Source organism: Gorilla gorilla, chromosome 1, assembly GCF_029281585.2.
Source record: "Gorilla gorilla gorilla isolate KB3781 chromosome 1, NHGRI_mGorGor1-v2.1_pri, whole genome shotgun sequence".
NCBI classification, from domain to species: domain Eukaryota; kingdom Metazoa; phylum Chordata; class Mammalia; order Primates; family Hominidae; genus Gorilla; species Gorilla gorilla.
In genome coordinates, this window is record NC_073224.2 from 120,498,360 (window position 1) to 120,509,691 (window position 11,332).

Below are 11,332 nucleotides of genomic sequence, written 5' to 3' on the forward strand. Positions count from 1 at the left end.
GAAGTATAGTCATGAGATCTCAAGTGTAGGCGAAAGAACTGAAACCGGGCAGGTAGGTTAGGACCTTTATCCCAGTTGAGCTTGCTCCTGATGCAGCAGGAGAGGGGGACAGCAATAGTGAGCACATGATATAAGGAGAAAAGCTAATGGAAATGAGAAACCCGTCAACGTGTCCAATTAGCCAGAGATCTGTGGAGCACTCAGGAAAGTATTGAGAGGTGTAAGACGTGGACACAGACATCAGAGAGCACACAGCACAATGAGAGAACATGTGAAAAGTTATTAAATGCAGAGAAACGATCCAAATAATTACCGATGTTTTGTTGAGCCCTCTTTGTGCTCAGCAGTGGGCCAGGCATGGAAGTGCACTGGTGAGCCCACCAGACGTGGCCCCTGGCCTCTGTGGCCTCCACTCTAGGGGTGGGAACAGACCTTTGTCTAACAGCCACACAGATTATTTCAAATGGTGACAAGTGCTCTGAATGCAAAGGACAGTGTGACAGAGTTGAGTGTGGCAGAGAGAATGAATTCTGATCCCTCTCAAAGGAATTCTGAGGGACTGACATGTAGGTTGAGGCCTCACAAATAAGGAAGGAATAGTCAGTCAGGCAAGAATTGAAGGCACTCTGCTCCAGCAGACAGGGTTACATGTGCTAAAGCATTAAGTGAAAACTAGCTTTTAAATAAAAAATGAGAAAGCTTTTCTGATTACATAAACGAGACATACTTATAGAAAATGTTTTTTTACACAAGAAAGCATTTTAGAATTACCCGAAATTCTATTTTCTTGAGATAACTATGAGAATATATGCTGTTTTATGTGGCAATTAGCTTTAAGCCTTCTTTCCAGTTTCTTCCCATCCTTCCTGCCTCCTCCCTCTCCCCTACTCATAAGCCAGTTGTGCCTCATTTCTTACTAATATTAACCATGTGTGTATATTTCCATACTTTTCTGTTATTATATATAATATAAAATACATTTATAAATATATAACATTTATATATAAATATTTGTCTTACATGTAATAATTTATAAATATAGAAAATTATTTTTATAAACATTCAGATATATTAAATGTATAAATATATAATATATACATACAATATATATAATATGTATATAAACTATATATACATTATATAGTATATATTGTGTATATATAGATATAGATAGATACATGCACAGATGAGTTTTTAAATATGTCATTGTTTTTAAATATGTGATTATATTATGTACCTTCTTGAGATCTTTAACAGTTTGCTTTGGACATTCTTCCAAGTTAACTGCCACATATCTAACTCAATGACTTCTGTCCTAACTGACCCTTAAACACTGATTTAATTGGTTTGGGGTGGGGCCTAAGCACCTGTGGTTTTCAAAAGCTCCCCAGATGATTCTACGTGTAGCCAAAGTTGAGAACCACTAATCCAAATCATTCTTTTAAATAGTTGCACAATATCACATTTTATTCAACTATTCCACCATTGATAGGCAACCTCTTTGTCTCTATTATTAAAAAATGCTATAATAAATGTTACATATGTATGTCCTTGTACATGTATTTTAGAGCTGATTTGTAAAATGGAAAAAATAATAGTACTTATCTCACTGGGTTGTCATGTAGATAAAATGAGTTAATATTTGTAAATTATTTAAAACAGTACCTGGCATATCAAATGTGCCTAATATATATTAGCTATTATATAGCAAGTTTCATCATCATTACTTATATCTGGTCATTTATTTCTTTGGGTAGGATTCCCAAGGGTAGGATTACTGAGATAGATAGATAGATAGATAGATAGATAGATGATAGATAGATAGATAGATAGATAGATAGATAGATAGATAATCTCAGTGATCCATAGTGTGATTTTTAACTAATTTTTTTCAAGAGTAAACACATATAATTTTGCTGGATATTGCCAGATTATTTCTGAACAAGGTAATAATGATTCACATTTATACCACCCGTGTTTCAGAAGTACCAATTCGCCTACATCCTTACCAGCAGCAAAATTTTCTACTCTTGAATATTTGTCCGTCAGATAGGTGAGAAGTGATATTACTTCTTTAATTTGCATTTCCCATACCACAAGGGAATATAAGCTGAACATTTTTCCTATTTTATTGGTCATTTTGAGGGGTGTGTGTGTGTGTGTGTGTGTGAGAGAGAGAGAGATTCTCCTTTTTTTCTTTTCTTTTTTTAATCTTTGATGTTTCTTTTTTAATAGGCCTAGCAGGAAAGTCTCATAAATATGCAGTCACTGTTCATGACATTGACTAGTCCTTGTTTTCTCGTCATCCCCTACAATGTCAAATATACACATAAGCAGTCCAAAGCTGCTAATCTCCCTTGTTAACAGCTTGTAATTTGGTACAGGTTTAATTCTATTAAGTCACTGATTGAAGGTAGATACTCATCTCTCTTAGCAATCCCTAGGTTGGTCAATATATATATATATATATATATAATTTTTTTTTTATTATACTTTAAGTTCTGGGTTATATGTGCAGAACGTGCAGGTTTGTTACATAGGTATACACGTGTCATGGTGGTTTGCTGCACCCAACAACCTGTCACCTACATTAGGTATTTCTCCTAATGCTATCCCTCCCTTAGTCCCCCACCCCCTGCAGGCCCTGGTGTGTGATGTTCCCGTCCCTGTGTCCATGTGTTCTCATTGTTCAACTCCTGCTTATGAGTGAGAACATGCGGTGTTTGGTTTTCTGATCTTGTAATAGCTTGATGAAGCTGGAGATTCTCCTCTTATGATCTTTTGCCTATATTTTCTATGGGAGATTTACCCTTTTTTTCTCATTTGTGAGAACTCTTGATTGGCACATATAGTGACCCTTTTTATTTATTTACATTATGAATATTTTATCCCAAAATATTATTTATCTTTTCACTTATGTGGTAGCTCTTGTTCACATAATTAGTTGTAATGTTTATATTTTCAAACATATCTATCTTTTCATGCATAGCTTCTGGGTTTCTTGATTAAGAAGTTCATCCTAATCCCTAGATTATACATAAATTATCTTACAATTTATTTCAAGATTTAAAATTTTCAAATGTATTTTACATTAAAACTGTAGTGTGAGGTAGATTTTAACTAACTTTGCTTCAAGATGGACAGCCAGTTTTTATAGCACTACCCTTTCTAGCTTGATGCTTTTGGAGAAATAATTTTTTAAAAAAGGTCAGTAGGGCTAAAACTTTAGAGGTGTGGGGAAGATAATAGTGGGAGTTGAGAGTTGAAAGGCAGGCAGAAATCAAGTCATGAAGGGTGACGGGAGCATAGAAAAGGACTTCAGAACTTAACAGTGTAATTCCATTTAAGAGGCTTTCAGCAGGAGAATAACATGATCCAATATACATTTTAAGACCACTCTGATTCCAGTGTGAAAATGCTGCATAGACAGAAGTGAAGAAGTGGAGGGATACATAGAAGGCATTGCAATAGTCCAGAAAAGATATGATGATGACGTTGCTTTTGAGACACAATGGCAGTGGTGGTCAGGAGGAATAGATAGATAGACTTAAGAGCTATTTTAGAGGTGGACAGGATTGAATGGAAGATTGAACGTGGGAGGCCTGAGAAGGACCCAAAGATGACTTTAATTTGGGGATAATGATGGTTTCTTGATCTTCATAAAACTGGAGGAAAAAGCAGACTTAGGGGAAGGAGCAAGAGTTTAGTATAAAAGAGATGAAAAGAATCATATAGGAACATTGTGTAAAAGTCTATTGCAGTAAATTCGAAAGTTTATAGGAAATGGATGATTTCTGAGTCAAATATAAACTGACAACATTGATCCTAGAAGAGATATAAAACTTAAACATATCATTAGCCATGAGGATGTTCCAAAATAGTTGAGAGTTTTGATTTAAAAAAAAAAAAAGGCCAAAATGCTTTAGCAGCTGAGTTGCATCTAACCTGTAAAGAAAAGACATTTCTAATGTTATTTACGCTATTCTGGATGATTGAAAAGAATAGAGTAATGGCAGCATTGTTTGTTTCCAAGCAGAAACCCAGAGGCAAAGAGCATGCTGATCAGAAGCAGAGTTAAGTTATGGCACATTCATACTATAGACTATTATATACCTATTTAAAGAATGAATTCTATCTATAGCTGTAGACATGGCTGGCTGAAGGGGTGGGAATTTCCATGCTATATTTTTAGGACGTGAGAACAGAGAGAGTATATATATAATATTATCCTATTTTTGTAAAACGAAACAACAAAAAGGAAACCTAAATGGAATGTGGTGGTGCTAAATTTTGAATTTTCAACTTATATTTTTATATCTTTGAGTAGCTTTTTTTTTTTTTTAAACAGAGTCTCACTCTGTTGCCCAGGCTGGAGTGCAGTGGTTCCATCTCACTGCAACCTCTGCCTCCCAGGTTCAAGCGATTCTCTTGCGTCAGCCTCCCAAGTAGCTGGGATTACAGGTGCCTGCAACCACACCTGGATAATTTTTGTATTTTTTAGTAGAGACAGGGTTTCGCCATGTTGGCCAGGCTGGTCTTGAACTCCTGACCTCAGCTGTTCTGCCCGCCTCAGCCTCCCAAAGTTCTGGGATTACAGACGTGAGCCACAGTACTTATTACTATGAGAGTTTTTTTATGATAAGAATAAAAAGCAATACGTGAGGCTTTAGCCATGTTGATTTTGAGAAATCTTCAAGATAGTTAAATAGAAATGCTGAGTGGTGAAGATGCTGTAAGGTCTGATGTTTGGGAAAGAGGTGTGGACTAGAGTCATCCAAAGGAGTCACACACCCAGGGCATTTGAAGTCGTGGGAGTGGATGGCACCACGAGGTGGGATGTGTAGGTGAGTGAAGTTAAACTCAGAACCAAACCAGGAACTCCAGCAGAGAAATGTTCAGTGGATGAGGAGGAGCCAATGAAAGAGACAGAGATGGAGCAACCAGATATGCCACGGGGAAATCAGTGTTTCTGGGACAATAGATGTTAAGTGGTCCAGGGCTAAAATGAACCTCACCTTGCTGGAAGTGGTCTCCATAGATGTCTCAGAAGGCTGTAAGAGAAATAAACACCCTCTGCCTTCATTTCCTTTCCACCACTAGAGAAAATTAGCACTTTTCATAGCTTGTTTTTAAGACAGCATGAGGGCAGTTATTTATACGTACTATTAGCTCTTAGGCTTAAACATCATCAACTGGGAGTGGAAGAAACTGGAGCCAATCTATGGAGAAGCCAATGCCTATGGACAAGACTTTGAGAAGAGAATTTTCTAAGCAGAGACATCATTGAGGAACTGAATGGAGCAATTTGTTAGAGAGGCCTGTGTTTATTATAGACAGTACCCAGCATCCTTTACAGCAGTGATTCCTGTTAAAATGCAAGGAGAATGTACATGTCTCTTAGACACTTGTCTTACTTTTCTCCCCTCGTTTCCCACTGTCATTAGCCTAATTCAGTGCCTAATCTGCTCACCTCTAAACCAGTCCCCTCCCTCTGGTTCCTTAGGGTCTCAACCTAATGTTATGCAGGTTGCATACAGCACAAGGATGTCTGAGTGACGGGCAAGTGGGGCTGAAATCTAACATATTCTGCCGGCCAACCCATGGGTGCTTATGTAGGCCTGTTGCTTCCTGGATAATTTTTCTCACAGGGGCGTGGCAAGCTCATGGAGCCTTGACCCTGCATGGCTAGGTTCACTCAGAGGGGTTGCTTTCACTATTGGCACAGTGATGTTGAAGTGGCTAGTAGCAGTCCTGAGTCCCATGGCAACAATGAACTAGACACAGTCTCTGCCCTCAAGATTGACAGGTTAGTAGAGATGGATAATTCCATAGACAACTATCTTCAAAGCAAATACTTTAAAGAACGATTGCTATCATATCAATCTTCTTTCAAAATGCTCCAAAGGCTCTCTATTGCCTCCCTTAGGCTGGAATTCAGAACTTTGTATAATCTCTCCAAGCTAATCTGGCATCCTCTACTTTGACCCCTGTCCCTGAGCAAGCCTCTATGCCTGTGCCCAGCTGTTATTTCTGGCTTAGGACACCCCTCCCACCCACCTCTCTGGGCAGTCACCTCCCCAGTGTGCACTCAGCCTTCCCGCCCATGCCTCCCTGAAGCAATTATGGCTTGGGCCAGTTGGGACTCGACCCATCATTACAAGGCTGAGGACACCCAATCTTTATGCTTTGGCCTTGACTCTAATTTTACCTAAAGTAGGAACCTACGGAATCAATAGTATCATTGCATTTTCGGCACCCACCACAGGACTTGTACCAAGCAGGAGTGAAATGAATTTGGTGTCTAGTCTGAAGATTCTATTAACATTTTCCCATGTACTTTCAAATATTTCTGTTAAATGCTTGCCCTTGAAATTGTGTAGCTACCTTGAAAAGATAGATGTGTAATGTAAAATGATTTATGAGTGTTCTATTACTGCCTCTGACCTACATATATTTTTCTTTTTTATTTATATATTTTCTTCCTCAGCATGATACATCTTAATAAAGAAAGCCAGCACAGAAATCCATGCTTTACAATCATGCTAATAATACTTTTCTGCTTTCAGACATCTATGCATTGAGAGTGGGTCTGTTTTCTAATTATGCAGACGAATGTTGACAAAACTGAAAAGCAAATAAAAAACATCAAGAAACGAGTTCATTTTATTTTATTTTTAATGGCATTTGTAGCATTTATACCTTTTTCTGGTTGTAAATAGCATATGCTCATTGTAGAACATGTATCGAAACAAATTCACACACACATAGCCATAATTATTCCACCATTCAAAGATAACAATTATTGATTTCTTTGTGTTCCTCTCTGTATAAAGGTTTTTCCTCTAAAACCTTTTATAGTTTTATGTTATTCATTTAGATCTATGGGCTATTTTGAGTTAATCTTTATTAACTGCATATAATTCTGAGGTGTGAACTCTATATTAAGGTTTATTTCTTTTCCTGTGGATGACCAATTGTTCCAACACCACCAGCTGGAGAGGATAAGTTGCCTCCACTGAACTGTGTTTACACGTTGTCAAAGATCAAATGGCTGTATTTGTATGAGTCTATTATTGTACTTCCTCTTTTGTTTCATTGATCTCTGGGTCTATATCTTTGCTATGGGTCTTTTTAAATTAAAACGCAGACATATTTGTCATGTGTCATGAGCGATAGAGGCCAGGAGGAGAAAACGGTCCCATATGTGCCCAAGAATGGGCAACAATTACTTCCTCCAACCAGCTAGTCCCTGCCACCTCCTGACTCAGACAACACAGAAACTGAGGTGAACAGCTCAATAAAGTTACCACTTAGATCCATGGCATAACAAATTAATAAAACCAAATGTCTGCTTTTTTTTTTTTTTGAGAAGGAATCTCACTCTGTCACCCAGGCTGGAATGCAGTGGCACCATCTCGGCTCATTGTAACCTCTGCCTCCTGGGTTCAAGCAATTCTGCCTGCCTCAGCCTCCCGAGCAGCTGGGATTACAGGTGCCCCCAACCATGCCCGGCTAATTTTGTGTTTTCAGTAGAGACGGGATTTCCCCATGTTGGCCAGGCTGGTGTTGAACTCCTGATCTCAGATGATCTGCCTGCCTTGGCCTCCCGAAGTGCCGGGATTACAGGCATGAACCACTGTACTCAGCTTTGTCTTCTTTCTTAAATGCCTTTCTCACTGTCAGTGTTTTTCTGGTGGTGTCAACTGAAAAATATGCCAGCCTCACACGGCTCAGGGCAGAGGAAAAGGAGTTTCACATAGACTTAAGGAAAAGTTTCAGATAAAAATACAACTCTTTTTTTTTTTAAACCAGGAAGGAAAATGTGAAAATGGAAACACGTTTTACTATTTGATTTGAAAATAAAGTGTCATCCAAGCCATAGCAGAAGCTTCATTATTTTGACAACTGGTCTCTGTTAAAAATAAGTTTCCAGGTTGCCCTCCAGCTTGCACCATTTGAATGAGGAAGATCCAGAACGACATTCTAGTGCATAAAAATATAGATAGGTGGACATGCAGAGAGATGGAAACAGATACAGTCTCCCCCCAGATGGAAACAGATATAGTCTCCCCCCAGCCCAAACCGACAAACCGAGATTTTTTTTCTTTCTTTTTTTTTTTTAAGACAGGGTGTCGCTCTGTCACCCAGGCTGGAGTGCAGTGGCACAATCTCAGCTCACTGCAACCTCCACCTCCCAGGTTCAAGCGATTCTTCTGCCTCAGCCTCCTGAGTAGCTGGGATTACAGGCGCCCACCACCATGCCCAGCTAATTTTTGTATTTTTATTAGAAATGGGGTTTCACCATGTTGGTCAGGCTGGCCTCAAACTCCTGACCTCGTGATCAACCCACCTTGGCCTCCCAAAGTGCTGGGATTGAGGCATTGAGCCACTGCACCCGGCCCAAACCAGGATCTTCTATGATTTTTTAACTAGAACAGGTCATCTTTGCTGCATAGAGAGCTGGCGTTGACAGCACTGGTTATTTCTCATTCTTTCTTATTGACCACAGGCTCTACAGTGGTAGAATTGTTGGTGTTAAATAAACTTTTATTTTCTTCCTTCAGTCTAATATTGGGGAACTAGTCCTTTCTATATGTATTGTGATAATAATTGCAGCTAAGAAATAATGTACTTTTAATTGAAATGGCCAGATGGAGCCATGACTTTTACAAAGACATAGGTTTTTGGCTTCTAAGTTCTACACGGCATGTTCTAATTATTGGGCAGTTTTTCAATATTTCTGACACCTTTCGGCTGTGAATAGTGGCTTCCTTCAGGTACACAACATCTTATCCTGTTGTTTTGCACTTTCTGAGTTGAAATCAGCCTTTCCAAGGAAAATTTCCTTATTCCTTTTCTACTTTTGTTGTGTTCCCAAATGAACTAATGGGAGCTTACTCATTATTTAACTTTACTTTTCTCACTTTATCTTATGCCTGCAGATGGGAGATAGAATGGGATTACATTGTAGAATAAGAAAAGGGGCCACGGTCATTTAGTCATTAATTCATGCATGCATTCATTCATTTATTAAGCAGCTACTATATGTCAAATACTGTTTCCAACAAGGTAAATCTTTTCCTTCAAGGAGCTTTTGGTACCACAGGAGCTAGATACAAGCAAAGTAGCAAAATGCAGTATGATAAGAGCTAAAGTAGGAGTTTAGCACTGGGTGGCCTAGAAGCATCATATAGAGTCCCCCACCCAGTCTTGAGAATCAGAGAAGGCCCTGGAGCAGGTGGCAGCTAAGACAAATCTTGGAGAACAAATAGAAGCCCAGTGAAGGGGTGGAAGGTAAGGGGAGAGTCCAAGCAGTGAGCATTGTCGGTGCAAGGGTCCAGAGAAGATGGTGAGGGAGGGGGTCTTGCAGGGAACTGTAACTATTTTAGTATTGCAGGAGTGCAGAGTGCAGGGGTGAATCTTGTGTATAGTACAGTGTTGCTTAAAAAAGATAAACTAAATAAACAAATAACCCAAACAAGTTAGAATATCCCAGATAGGATATATACTCTTGCATCCACCGCAGACCCCTATTGCTTTCCATTGTTCTACTCTATCCTGATTTATTTTATTAACCACCTGGCCTATGTAGGCATTTGTGTTTGGGATTCCCTACCTCTGAACCCAGACCAAAGATCAAATTCAAACTATCTCAGTTACCATGTCAGGTGTGAAAGGAAAGAAGACCAGCTTTTTGATGGAACTGTGAAGACCAACCCAGTGAACAGTTCTACCCACCAGGTAAGGCCAGGAGAATTACTCACATACATTAAAAGAAGGATCTTTCATATGGAACCAACCTAATTGTCCATCGACCAATGAGTGGATGAAGAAAATGTGGTACATATACACCATGGAATACTACTCAGCCATAAAAATAATAAAATTATGTCTTTTGCAGCAATTTGGTTGGAGCTGGAGGCCACTGTTTTAAGTGAAGTTACTCAGGAATGGAAAAACCAAATACCTTATCTTCTCACTTATAGCTGGGAGCTAAGCTGTGGGTATGCAAAGGCATACAAAGTGGTATAATGGACTTTGGAGACTCAGAAGGGGGACGTGGGAGGGGACTAAGGAATAAAAAACTACATATTGGGTACAATGTACAGTATGTGGGTGATGAATGCACCAAAATCTCAGACTTTAGTACTATACAATTCATCCACATAACCAGAAACCACTTGTATGTGAAAAGCTATTGAAATAAAAATTTAAAAACAAAAAACCAAACAACCCTTAAAAAAAAGATCTTTTTCCTCAGGGAGTGAAATGGAGTATAAACACAAATATTTATTGAGGTCTTATCATGTGCCAAGTACTATGCTAAATTTTTTTTTTATATCAGGCCTTTCTATAAAAGAAGATAGCAATTTAAGCAGTCACAGATGCATGTATATAATTAAATTTATAATTTGTAAGGTGATTTTACACATCTTAAAATATATTTTATTTACTAGAATGTCACTTTTTAATGTGACATTCTAATAAATAATGTCATTTTGCATAATGTTTAATGCAAACAAATAAGCATTCAGTAATGCTTATTGAGGGCCAGTTGTGTGTTAGGTACTGAGGCTTCTCTGGAGATACAGAATAGACTGGCCCCTGCCTCGGGTTGTTCACTACTGTGGACTTCATCACATCACAGACGATTATCTCTGCCTGGTATTCTGCATTGTCAGATTCAGTCTGAGTCATCTTGGGATTACAGGAAATCTTTTAAAAAGTCAGAGTTTGTTCCTGGCTAATAGGGTGAAATCCCGTCTCTACTAAAAATACAAAAAAATTGGCCAGGCGTGGTGGCGGGCGCCTGTAGTCCTAGCTACTGGCGAGGCTGAGGCAGGAGAATGGCATGAACCCGGGAGGCGGAGCTTGCAGTGAGCCGAGATTGCGCCACTGCACTCCAGCCTGGGCGACAGAGCGAGACTCCGTCTCAAAAAAAAAAAAAAAAAAAAAAGTCAGAGTTTGTAATCCTGGCAAACTTTAACAAATTTGTATATTTAAGGTTGATTTTGATCAAGCTAACCTTCCTCCTTCTTGGAATTAAAATCTCAGACACTAAGTAAATCAGTAACAAACACTTCTGCTGGTAAACCAGGGCTAGCATTATCTCCCCGGGACTTCTCAGATTGGCAGCGTAGGGTTTTGAATGCCTTGTTAACCTGACTTGTAATAAGTTCTTAGTCTTCACAATGGAAACTGAGCCAAAGCAGGTTTACATTTCCGTACTTGCATTTGGTGTGAGTCATGAGAAAGGAGAATATTTATTTTCTGAGGAAGGAAGAGAACCTGAGCTAACTTTGAATTTCCTCAGTGGCCTAGCATACAAGTG